Consider the following 11946-nt stretch of genomic DNA (forward strand, 5'->3'; position numbering starts at 1 on the left):
TGCCCATAAATGTGTAAAATTTGCACCCTAAGCACTGTGAGGGTGCTGAGGCCCTGGCACAGGGGGCCCAGAGAAGCTGTGGCTGCTTCTCTTGGACACTTCCCTGGATCCCTGGAAGTGTCCAAGGCCAGGCTGGACGGGGCTTGGAGCAGCCTGGGATAAAAGAGGGTCCCTATTAAAAGGAACTTCCACTTAACTCTGTTCTTTTACCATGTGGACTTGAAATATCCTCCTTGAGTAGTGTTTTCCACATTTATGACATAAATTCATTTAATAATAGCACAGTTCCTTGCTCAGTAAAACCTGCTCTCAAAGAAGGATGCTGGAAGAGCTATCAGAAAGGGTCTATTATTAATTCCACACAGCTCAAGAAACTCTCTAGGAATAGCAACTTAACAAATTGGATTTCTGTTCTCAAAGTGATTTTTGCTGCAGAGAAATGAGGTGCTCGAGTGTGAGTCCCATGGATGACAGCCCCATGGATTTTCCAGAGCCCGTGAGAAGCATGAGGAGGAACACTGAGGAACTCAGAGCAGCACACATTATCCTCACACAGAGCTGTCTCAGTGTAGTTTCCAAAATCTCCAGAGTTCTGAGCCACCAGCTTTTTTTTAACCCTTGCAAACTCCTCTGTGGGCACCATGAGCAGATGAAAAATGATCTGAAAATTTTTTTCTTTTTTAATTTTTTTTATTTTGTTTTCTGTTTGTGTTTTTCTTAAAGCAAGTAAATCGTCCTTTTTGCCAAATCCTCTCAAAAAGAGCAGGGTCTCAACTTTTGCTTTTAAACTCACACAGCCACCATCAGTGTGCAAAACCCAGCAGCATTTAAGTGATCTCAATGCACAGCCAACCAGGGCATGAATTTATTTTTATTTCCTTTTCAGACAAAATGCACGTCTTTGTTTTTCATCACGTATTCCCTAATCCAACCGAAGCTTCTATTTAAGCACAGCTTTTTTATCTTGAATAAGTCCTTTGTACAACCTGGCCATTTATAGAACATTATAGAACGAAAATCCCCCAGAATGCAGCAACAACTCCCAAAACTGGAGCTCCTGGGAGAGGCAGAGAGCTTCAGGAATAAGAAGAGTTTCCTGTGCTGCAGGAAATGGCACCATGCACCTCCCTGGGCAGAGCAGGATTGGCCGAGTGACCCGAGGAGGAGGAGGAGGTGACAGCAGGGCTGGAAAGGCTGAGCGTGGCACTTCCTAAACTCAGCAGCACATGAAATCCAGAGAGGGGCAGCCTCAGGATAAAGATCAGGCTTTTCAGCACAGCAGTTAAAATTAAAATCTGGGGCTGTGAGGGCTGGCGAGGCACTGAGAGCTTAGGCAGAAAAGGAGATGCTTTCCAAGAGAAAAAAAAAAAATAAATAAAAGGAGAGAAAGACTGCAAGGAGGTCAGGGCAGAGTATGGAAAGATTTCATCACCAGCAAAGAGATTTGAGATTTCTTCCTCTTCCAGCTTTTCTTCTGGATATCTGAGTGTTTTGGGGGCAGTCATGCTGGAGAACAGAGCACTGAAGTGTGCTGGTAAGGCTGGAAGGAGCTGCCAGATAAATCCAACACACTGCAGGAGCTGGGAGCAGAGCCTTACACCAGGAGGGGATTTGAGCCAGTGTGGGGCGAAAAATCTTTCCAAAGGATCCACAATCAGCTCAGCTCCAGCTGTGAATCCAGGAGGCAGAACATGGAGCATCTTTGTGGAGATTTAAACACCCAGCTCAGGAACCAGCGCTCAATTTCTGCCAAGCTGGACACAACCACCCACAGCTGAGCCTTGGAAAAGTGCAGCAGAGCATCTCCAAGAGAAATCATTTCAAAAGCCCAAGCAAAGGAAGCAGCAGAGCTGCTTTCAGCAGTGTGGAGCTAATGGAAACCACCAAAGGATGCAGAGAAGTGGAAGGGACAAGTTTCCACCCTGCGTGCCAGTGCTGGCCCTGGGAACATGTAACATAATGTAAAAATAATATGCTATTAAATATAACGGACTGCTTGACCCAAATGAGTCAAAGGAAGCAAATCAAAATTAAATGTCTCTGTGGCACTAAATTAAAATGACTTTGCCATTATTAAAAAGAAGTGGGAAAGCCAAAATCCGATATCTCACCTTTTGGGGAGCTGTAAATTTATCCCAAATTCCTGCATTTCATATATAATTTAGACAGAATTCCAGTGTGGGTAGAAAATTGCTCCATCACAAAAATGTTGGCTGGCTGCACCCAACAATTGTTGATATGAGAACCAAAATGGAATTTGGGTCAGCATCTTGGTCAGAGCAAAAACCCTGCATAAAAACGCACACATCCTACCCTGCTGTAATAAATTCAGCAATAATATCCTTTCAAATATTGCTTGCCTGCCAGCAGCAGCCCAGATTCAAAGCAGATTCCAAGGCTGTGCTTGAATCCTCTGGTCCCTCCATGTCTGTGCACCTGTGGGAGGGGAAAAGGACACTCAGTGAGTTGGAAGAATGAGGAGTGTGCCATGTGGGGGGAAAAAAAGAGGTAATTTGGGCACTATTAGTAAGTGCCAAATATTTGCCACTATGTAATAAGAATGGGAGTAGGTTTTATTTTGAAGGATGTCTGAAGCCATGCTGACTGTTTCTCTAAATGCAGAGCCCTCAGAGGTTCAAGTGCTTCAGGATGTATAAAATGTGGATTTTCCTCTGGTATATTTGCTGTTTATAAGGGGTGTTTATGTGCTGAGGATGAGAAGGGGAGAAGGTTTCACTTATTTCCAGAGACCTTGCCAGTTCCTAACAACCTTCCACTTCTTTTAACACCCAGCTGGGAAACAATAATCTTCAACTGACAACAGCACAAAGCAGATGAGGCTTGAAATAAGCTGAGCCTAAGGAGTGCAGAAAGCCCTGACTTTGTGTTCAGTTCCCAGCCATGAAATTGGGCTCTAAATCCACGTTTTCAGCTGCTTTGCAAGGACAATTATTAACACCTCTGTTGAAAATTGCATCTCCAGAGTGCTTGGCAAAGGGTTAGCCCTGAAAACAGCCAAAGGTGGTTTGTGCTGGAAATATTGAGGTCTTTGTTGAGCCAGATCAAGGTCGTCACTTGCAGGTCACTAAAAGGTGCCATTCCTGGAAGTTTGGGTGGGAAGAAAGGACACAGTCCCTACACTTCTCCTAGCAGTAAAAAAAAATAAATGGATTTTTTTCTTCTCCCAAGGATGTTTTCCATCCATATTTAATGCCTGTGGTGATCACCACTCCAGTTTCTTTCTGCTTTGATTTCTGATTTTGCTGAACTCAGGTCAGCACCTTCCCTTTTTTCTGTGCCCAGAAGGAAAACTTGAGGATGTATCTCTGAGCACGGCCTTGCCAAAGACAGTATTTTCCATGGCATCACACCTCAACCATCCAAACTTCCCCTCTGAGCATTTTTCTCTTACCCAGGACACAGCAATCCCAGTTCCTGCAGCCCCTGTGAGGGAACAGAATGAGGCTCTGTCACATTTCACTAGTGTTGGGCCTTTTATTTTTTAACTCCCCAGCCAAGCAGGCAAAGTGGGGGGAAAAAAATGATGTGGGACTTCGGTACACACAAAAAACCATCTGAAACCAACATTTTTGGAACGTGGCAATTGCCAATAAAGAAAGAGGTGATTGGAGATTTTCATATTTGCTCACGTCTTTGAGGATGTTTTGGGCCTTTCATCCTGTTTTGAAGGCGTGTCACCTAATTAGGACCCTTTCATCCCTCTATTCCCTAGTTAGAACACGCCAATCCCTTTTACAGCAATTGATTATGACTTGGAGGTTTCCACATTCCAGCCAGTTCAGAGAGCTGGGATATTTGTGAATACCTGAATAAACTCCTTTAATCCAAAAACAAACTCCACCTGAAAGCGGCCCTATGAAAAGGCCATTCATGCCGTGTTTTCCAACTTACTGCTTCATGGTTTCTTTGGATTTGACCCGACTTCCTGTACTAATGGTCTCTGAATGCATTCCCAATTGTGGCTTCTTGGTCTATAAGGTGCCCAGGGAAGAGGAAAAGGAGTCACACAGCAACTGCTTACACAGAAAACTCTGCCTGCAAGAGCAAAATAAAAGAGCTGAAGTTGAAAGGAAATATAAAGTGTACAAATAGCCATCCCCTCCTGCTCAAATTTTTAAAACAAATATTCCCTTGATGTCGCTGCTTTAAAAAGGTCTTGGCTCCTTGTGGATGAAAAATACTTTTAAAATTACCACTGCAATTGTCATTCCCGAGTGTGGGAATCGACACTCTGCCGATTAAGGTAGGCCAGTGTTGGAGTAATCTGGGAACAGAAGTGCAAATGTGTCAATGATCTCATGGAGAGGGGAGAGACCCCCGAGAGAGGAGATCCCTGCTCCCGATAGCCAGAGGGACAGCACGGGAATGCTGGAGCCATGGACAGCAAGGAACCTCAGCTCTGCCAAGATCAGGCCAGCAGAAGGTTAAAAAGTTCACAAATACACATAATCACCTACTGCAAGGAATGCTGTGAGAGAGTTTAGAGGTAGCCTTACACATTTTCACTCTGTTTATATTTTTTAAGTGTATTTTCCTTATAGGTTTTCACTGCCAGAAATATGACTCTGGTTTAAATGCTTTGTTCAAACTTGGTGTGATTGCATTGTGTAATTTGGGGTCAAATTCTTCATCAGCTGGTGAAGCTGAATCCACCTAAACAAACCTCCTCAGCCTTGTGAGTCCCTAAAAAACTTAAATAAAACTTCTCAAGGGGGTTCATGGTTTTGGGTATTCCAGTTTGAAAGTTGTAGGTGGCTGAATTTTAACAAGCTGGGCCCTAAATTACAGAAATGTGTTCATCAAAGCAAAAATTCAGCTAATACAGATAAAGCAAAGATACAGAAAGCTTTTTTCATCAAAGCCCTCCAGCTCCAGAGGTGAGATGGGAAATCCTTCCTTTCACAGCAGCCCTGCTGTCCCCAAAAGCTCTTCCAGTATTAAAAGCCTGATGCTGAGGCCCAGCAAACCCCAATGATGATGACAGGCTTGCACCCAAGAGCCCTTTTAAAAAGTTACTTGGCGCTTTTTGTAAAACTTTTCCTTAAATATTGCACTTTCTGCCTCATAAAGTTTCACTGGGAGTGTGAAAACACCAGGCCCACAGATAGGCCCCTGTGTTAGAAATACCATTATTTGAGTTTGAAAACACCAGGCCCACAGATAGGCCCCTGTGTTAGAAATCTCATTATTTGAGTGTGAAAACACCAGGCCCACAGATAGGCCCATGCGTTGGAATTCCCATTTTTTGGTGGTCTGAGGTGATTTATCTGCTTGTGAACACACAGATCTCAATTCCAGCATCCTGTGAAAGGCAGGACCTGATGAGAAAGAGGAAAGAGGTGACAGATTTTGGCTTCCTGCAGCCCATCCTTGGAGGTAGAAACTCCCAGTGTTGATGGGCCCTCAGCTGAGTGATAAGGATGGATTTGGGCACCAGGCCAAAACTGGCTCCTTCTTCAGGAGAAGATTCATGAATTTTGGGAGTGAGACGGATATTTTGATGAATTTTGGGAGTAGGACAGATATTCAGGTGTTACATCTGATTTTCCCCCTTGCAGCGGTGACATTCCCCTTGCTGGCTCTCTGCTTCACTCACTTGGTTGCCCACATGACTCTGGATTGCTCAGGAAGTGCCAGAAGAGCCTGTTCCTTGGAAAACAGACATTCCAGCCTGGAGAACTTGGCAGTTCTCCTCCACACCCAATATCCTTGGTAAAGGAGATTTTTTGGAACCTATAGCAGACTGTGCTTGCTGGTAGTGGCTTTTTGCCTACAAAACAAACAGGCCCAGAATATGCCTCATTACAGTCACACAGTGGGGTTTATTTTTCTGTGACATTTCGGGAGGTGGTGCAGAAAATGAGCCTCTCTCCAGGGTGATTCACGCCATGGCCAAAGAGGTCTCTGTGGCTGAGAGAAAACCAGTAAACTGTGTGACCTTCCCATTTCCCAGTAAGGATCCAGTGCCCGGCGCCAGCACGGGACAGCAGGGGAAGAGCGAGCAGGGAGGGAAGGCTCTCGGGTTTGGAAACATCTCTGGGTGAAATTTGAAGGCAAAAAAAAAAAAGGAAATTAAGGCAAAGTTTAAAAAACACCAAAACAACTAAACCTCCTCAAACTGAAGCCAATCTTTGATTCCTTCTCTGAAATGACATCAGTGCATACCCAGGGCAGCCACAAAGCATGACAGCTGTCCTGGGCCTGCCCTGGGAAGGATGGATCACTTCCCTCTTGGAAATCCAGAAGGTATTGTCTGTAATCACAGCCTGCCCGGCCGGCCAGGGGGGATGGCTTCTGCAATTCGATCCTCCTGCTGCTCTGCTGGTTTGTTCTTGGTCTTGCACACAAATTAGAAGACTCCTGAGCCTGGGACCCTCTCCATAGAGGTTGTGCACATCCACAGGCATTCGGCGAGGAGGTCAGAGAGGGTTGGAGCTGGATGGAGAAGTCTGGCTCCTGCGGATGTGGCTGCTCTGAGGTGACAGCTGCAGGGTCCCCTGGTGCCATCTCTTGCTGGTGACATTCACAGAATGTCTTTGTGCTTAACCTCATGTATGCCAGGCTCTAGGGATGAACCAGGAGAGGAACACAGGGTGTGGTTCTGCAGTATTATGGATATTGGGACAAGCACATGCAAATAGATCCACAGTGATTGCATTTCCAGGAATCCCCTGACCCCAGAATTATCCTGGGATGATTCATATCACATTGCCTGGGTTGGAAGGGATATTAAGGATTGTCTGGTTCTCACCCTCTGCCATGGAAGGGACACCTTCCACCAGACCAGAGTGCTCCAAGCCCTGTCCAGCTAGGCCTTGGACACTTCCAGGGGTCCAGGGGCAGCCACAGCTGCTCTGGGCACCCTGTGCCAGGGCCTGCCCACCCTCACAGGGAAGGATTTCATCCTGATATCCAATCTAAGCCTACTCTCTGGCAGTGTGAAGCCATTCCCCCTGTCCTGTCACTCCAGCTCCTTGTGAAACATCCCTCTCTATCTTTTTTGTAGTCTCTCTTCAGGTACAGGAAGGCTGCAATTACAGAATCACAGAATATTCTGATTTGAAAGTGACCCACAAAGACCATGAAGTCCAAATCCTAAAAGAATATCCCATAATTAGGTTACTCCAAAGCTTTCTCTTGTCCTTGTCTTGATGTCAGAGCAGATCACCACAGAGAATGGAGGAGCTAAAGCCCCAGGAACAGCACTTTGTTCTGGGATTTAACACAATGCATATAATGGACAGCAGGAGTTATACAATCCTTGACTAAAAAGGAGGGAAAAGGAGATTAAGCTTCTCCAGAGACTTGGTTTTGGATGGTCAAACATCCTGCAGCAGCATGCAGACATCTGCCTGTCAACAGACAAAGCTGGGTTAGGACTTTGTTCCCAAGGGAGGGAGATCAGGGCCCTGCCTCACTCCACAAGCTGCAGTCTGGCAAAAAGATGGACAAGCTCTGTAGGAATCTGCAAGATGTATTATTAGGATATGTGTAGCTCGTATTTCATTCTTCCAAAAGTCTAGCTCCATTAATGAAAGCCATGTTTCATTGTTTCAGGGAATTTTAGGGCCAAAGGGACCATTAGATCATCTGCTGTGACCTGGGGAGCACAGGCCAGAGAATTCCATCCACAGAGACAAATAATGTGTGTCTGATTAAGCTCACTTAACACAATGTTTCGCTGAGACAATAGAAATGGATGCACTTTCATAATCCATATTTTTAGGCAAGATCTCACAATTTACATTTTCCCTTTGGGAATAGGAGCTCAGACTTTATTGTTCTGCTAAATGGAGATGCTGCCCACGCTGGTGGCCTGGCCAGGCTCCCACCCAGGGGGAGGATGGGGACAGGAAGCCACAGCCACATCACAGGGATGGGCAGCACTGGAGGTCCTGCCAGTGGGGCTGCAGCCAAACCTGTGTCTGTTCCATGGGCAGGTGGGTTCTGCTCACAGCACGCCTTGAATTGCAGAATCCAATCAGCAAAATCCTCTCTGCTCCCAAAACCAGCTCAAACAAGCACACTGTGTGCACCAAGCTGAGAACTCTTCAGCTGTTTGCCTTTTTTATATTATTATTATTGTTGTTGTTTTTAGGAGAAACATGGTGGAAGATACTCAGACGTTCTGGCCATGAGCAGAGAGGGAAGCTTTGAAATAAAATATCTTTATTATGGCTGCATATTTCAGCTGGCACCAGATGAAGACTTCTGTGATGAGCACTGCACAAGGAATTGCTGGAAGACACCAGGAGCAAATGGCAGAGGAAGGCTGACTAGTGGTGAGAAACCCAAAATATCTTCAGAACCACTGGGAATTATTAAAGTTTTGAATGTGTTTCGTGGCATCTCTCTGCTCTTTCATCAGCTGTGGAAATGATTGGCATTTTTTCTCACTCAAATTCTGGCAATCAGCTGTGTTTTGCATCCCACAAAAGAGGATCCCATGTGCTTATTTCCTTTTCCCAAAGTACTGAGTGATGAACAGAAGCACAAGGAGATTTTCCCAAGGTCATACAGGAAGTTTAAGGATGGGGACAGGAATCAAAATCTGAATTTCTGAGTCCTTCACTACAATCCATAGAGAACATGATAATAAAGGATATATAATAGGAGATATACAATGCACATTCCTTAGCCTAAGTGATTTTGGACAGGGGATGGTTAGGAAATTAGGAAGAGCTGAATTTGGCTGTGGAAATTTTCCAACTAATGCCAGTGCTCATCCAGTTTTTTAAACTGCTTAAATGAGAGCACAAATGTTTATCACACTGCAATCACCAGCACTTTGCACTTTTCTGCTGGAATCCATGCAAATGGTGATGATCCTGAAAGAGAAGGATTTTTCACCATCATCTTTCACCAGGCTCTCCATTTCCAAACTGGTACAGCTCATTTGAACAGAGACTTTTGGGAACGCTGTTGCTCAAGATGTCCAGAGCACGGAGTAGAAAACACTGACTCCACTGTCTTCTCTCCTTTCTTTTTTAAGACTCCCTTTTTGGGTTTTTTCTCATCTTGTGGTCCACATTACTCACGGACTGCAAATGATTCCCAAGGAAGCCACAAGCAGTGGATTCTCCCTGTGTCTGTGCAAACAGGAGCTGCCCTGAGGTCACCATTTGCAGCTCATTTTTGGCTGGAGCTGATTCCCACACACGACCACCCCTCATGAGGGGTTGGAGATGACCAGCAAAGCTCTCATGGTCACTTCCCAGGGCTTGGGCAGCCAGTCCTGGTCAGTGAGTCAGGACATCCTTGACCACCCTATGTCTGCCACGCCAGCAGGTCTGGAAGGGCATGGTGCTCTTAAAGCAACACGGGGTGTTAAATAATGACAGCAAAGGCCGTGGGGTGCCCCAGCAGTATCATGGGGCTCAGCACCTCTCATGGGGCTTAGCAGCCTAGCATGGCACATGCAGGGTGACAGAAAAGGCTCCTCAGCTGTGGACAAAGTGCCACTGCAGCCCAGGGTTATCAGGGTTAACATGGGGTGTTAAATAATGAGACCAAAGGACGGGTTAGGGGTGCAGCAGCATCATGGGGCTCAGCACCTCTCGTGGCACACACAGGGTGACAGAAAAGGCTCCTCAGCTGCAGGCAAAGTGCCATCACAGCCCAGGGTTATCTGGTTTCCAGCCCACGTCATGACCTCAGCTCCATTCCCTGCAGCCTTAAGCCAGCACTGCTCATTTAGCAGCAGCATCCTGGCTGGCAGAGTCAGGAACAAAAGTCCTCCTGGTCCTGTGAGTTGTCCTCAGTGGAGCTGTGAGTCACTCTCAGTGCTGGGACATGGGTGGAGGAGGCAGGGAAAGGTGTCACCAGGAACAATCCTCGCTTGTGCTCCGTGGCCCTGGACACAGTGGCACTTTGTTCTGCCACCAGCCTGAACCAGCACAGGCATTCCTCCTCCCCAGCTCCCCCTTTGCCAAACAGTAGGCAGAGGGAATTAGCCCTCAGCACCAGAAGCACCAGGAAAGGTGGCAGGTTTGAGCCTTTCATAATCACATTGGAAGGAGGAATTAATTTGGAGTTATCACAAAAGGTGACAGAGTTGTCTTGCTTATGAACTGCTGCTGAGTCTGTGTGTACTGATCTGTCGAGGAGAAAAGAGCCAGAAGCCTTTATTGGCTTTGCTGTGCCTAGTGAAAGTGTCTGCCTTCTTCCACCAGATAAGTTCAGCCTTGTTTATTTTCATTTTAGCTGCTCGGAAAGCGCCGTTCTGTGCTGTCCCAGACAATATCCCTGCGCCTTTAAAAAGGAAAGGAAGTGTGGTCCTGGCAAACACAACCGGAGCAATGAAATATAAATCTTTGTAATTGTTGTGGAGACAGAAAGCAAAACAAACTGTACTTAAGTACATTGTAAGAAAATGTCAGAGATTTGAGGGAATGGTCATTAGCATACGAAATCATTTATCTCCCCTGAGTAAATGACTTGGATGCAGACCAACCCATTTAATTTTCAGTATTTTTCCCTTTGGGATTTCTTGGAATGTCAGAACTACTATTTTTTTCCTCCAGGAAAGAAGATTGACTTCAAGGCTGATGTTCAGAGGCCACAGAAACAAGCTGAGCACGGTGTCAGCTCCCCCAGCCACCCCTGCACACGTGTGTGCACAAATGCCCTGCTCTGGGTGGGGATGGTCCTGTGCCCCCAGCTCTCCTGTGGTGTTAGAGCCCATCCAACATCCGTGGAGTCTTCCTGGTATTGACATCCAGCTCCTGAAACATCATTTCCCCCCCTGCCCACGAGGGTGTGTTTAATTTGCTGAAATGAAAATTATGGTTTGCTGGAGGTCTGAAATCCACCGAGTGAAACCATCCCAGGAACAGCAGGATCGTTTCAGGGTCACCTCAAACCACCTCTGGTCCAGCTGGGACTGTCACAGACAGCCACAACTCTGACTGCCATGGCACCAACTTCTCCTTTCCTTCTTTCTTCCAAATCTAAATCCCAGAGAGAGAAAAATGTGGGAAAATGTGGGAAATGTTGGGAAAAATGTGACAGGAAGTGTCTCCGTGCACCTGGTGATGGGTGAGGTGTCCCAGTAGCCTCCAGTCCCCCCAGAATGGTTCCTATCCCAGAGGATCCCAGGGACAGGGATGGGCTGAGGCTGATGGGGAGCCCCTCTTGGTTACACAGCTGCCAGGCTGAAGTGTATGAAGTTATTTGAGACACTTCTGGAAATATTTGGGCACCCTGAACTTCTCCCTGCTGGATTCTCGTCCCAGATGGGAAGACAATGAAGTTCAGATCTTCTGGGATTAATGTAATCAGAGAATCTGAGAGGGAAAGCTTGTGAGTCGTTTGGCTCCTCTCTTTGATGAGGGAGGTGTCTCCAAGGTTAATGAACTTCATCCCTCCCAGCAGGCAAAATGATCCCACCCGTGTTTCAGAGCAGAGCAGCCTTGGAGGAACCATGGAAAAGGTTTATTCTTTTAATTAGAACAGGAAAATTGCGTTTCACCTCACTAGCAATGTTGTTGCAAGCAAGAAAGTACTGAACAGTACCAAATGCAAATATCTGGCCTTTTTTTTTTCCTTTTAATAAGGTGGTCAAAAGGTCTAAGGGGAAGCAGGGATTTTGGAAGTATGCATAAAGTCAACAGTGCAGTTAGCAATGGGATAGTAAGATTTCACAGCTCTGCTTTGATCAGGATTTCAGCAAAGTGAAGCCATAGCACAGAATGTCCTCTGAACTGAAACCAAGGCAGGCTTTGTCTTTTATCTCAAATATCAGCTCAGAAAATGAGAATGATATGAAAACGCTGAACTCATTACATTTTACTCGTGGTTTCACAAAGTGCTCCAGTGAGGGATATGGGATCTTAGCGGAGGTAAAACATTCTGGGACACTCTGAGTGCCTTGCAGGGTCTCTGTGGGAGCCAAAGAAGTCGCTGTGTCCCCAAAATGTTTCACAG

This window comes from Ammospiza nelsoni, chromosome 13, assembly GCF_027579445.1.
Source record: "Ammospiza nelsoni isolate bAmmNel1 chromosome 13, bAmmNel1.pri, whole genome shotgun sequence".
NCBI lineage: Eukaryota > Metazoa > Chordata > Aves > Passeriformes > Passerellidae > Ammospiza > Ammospiza nelsoni.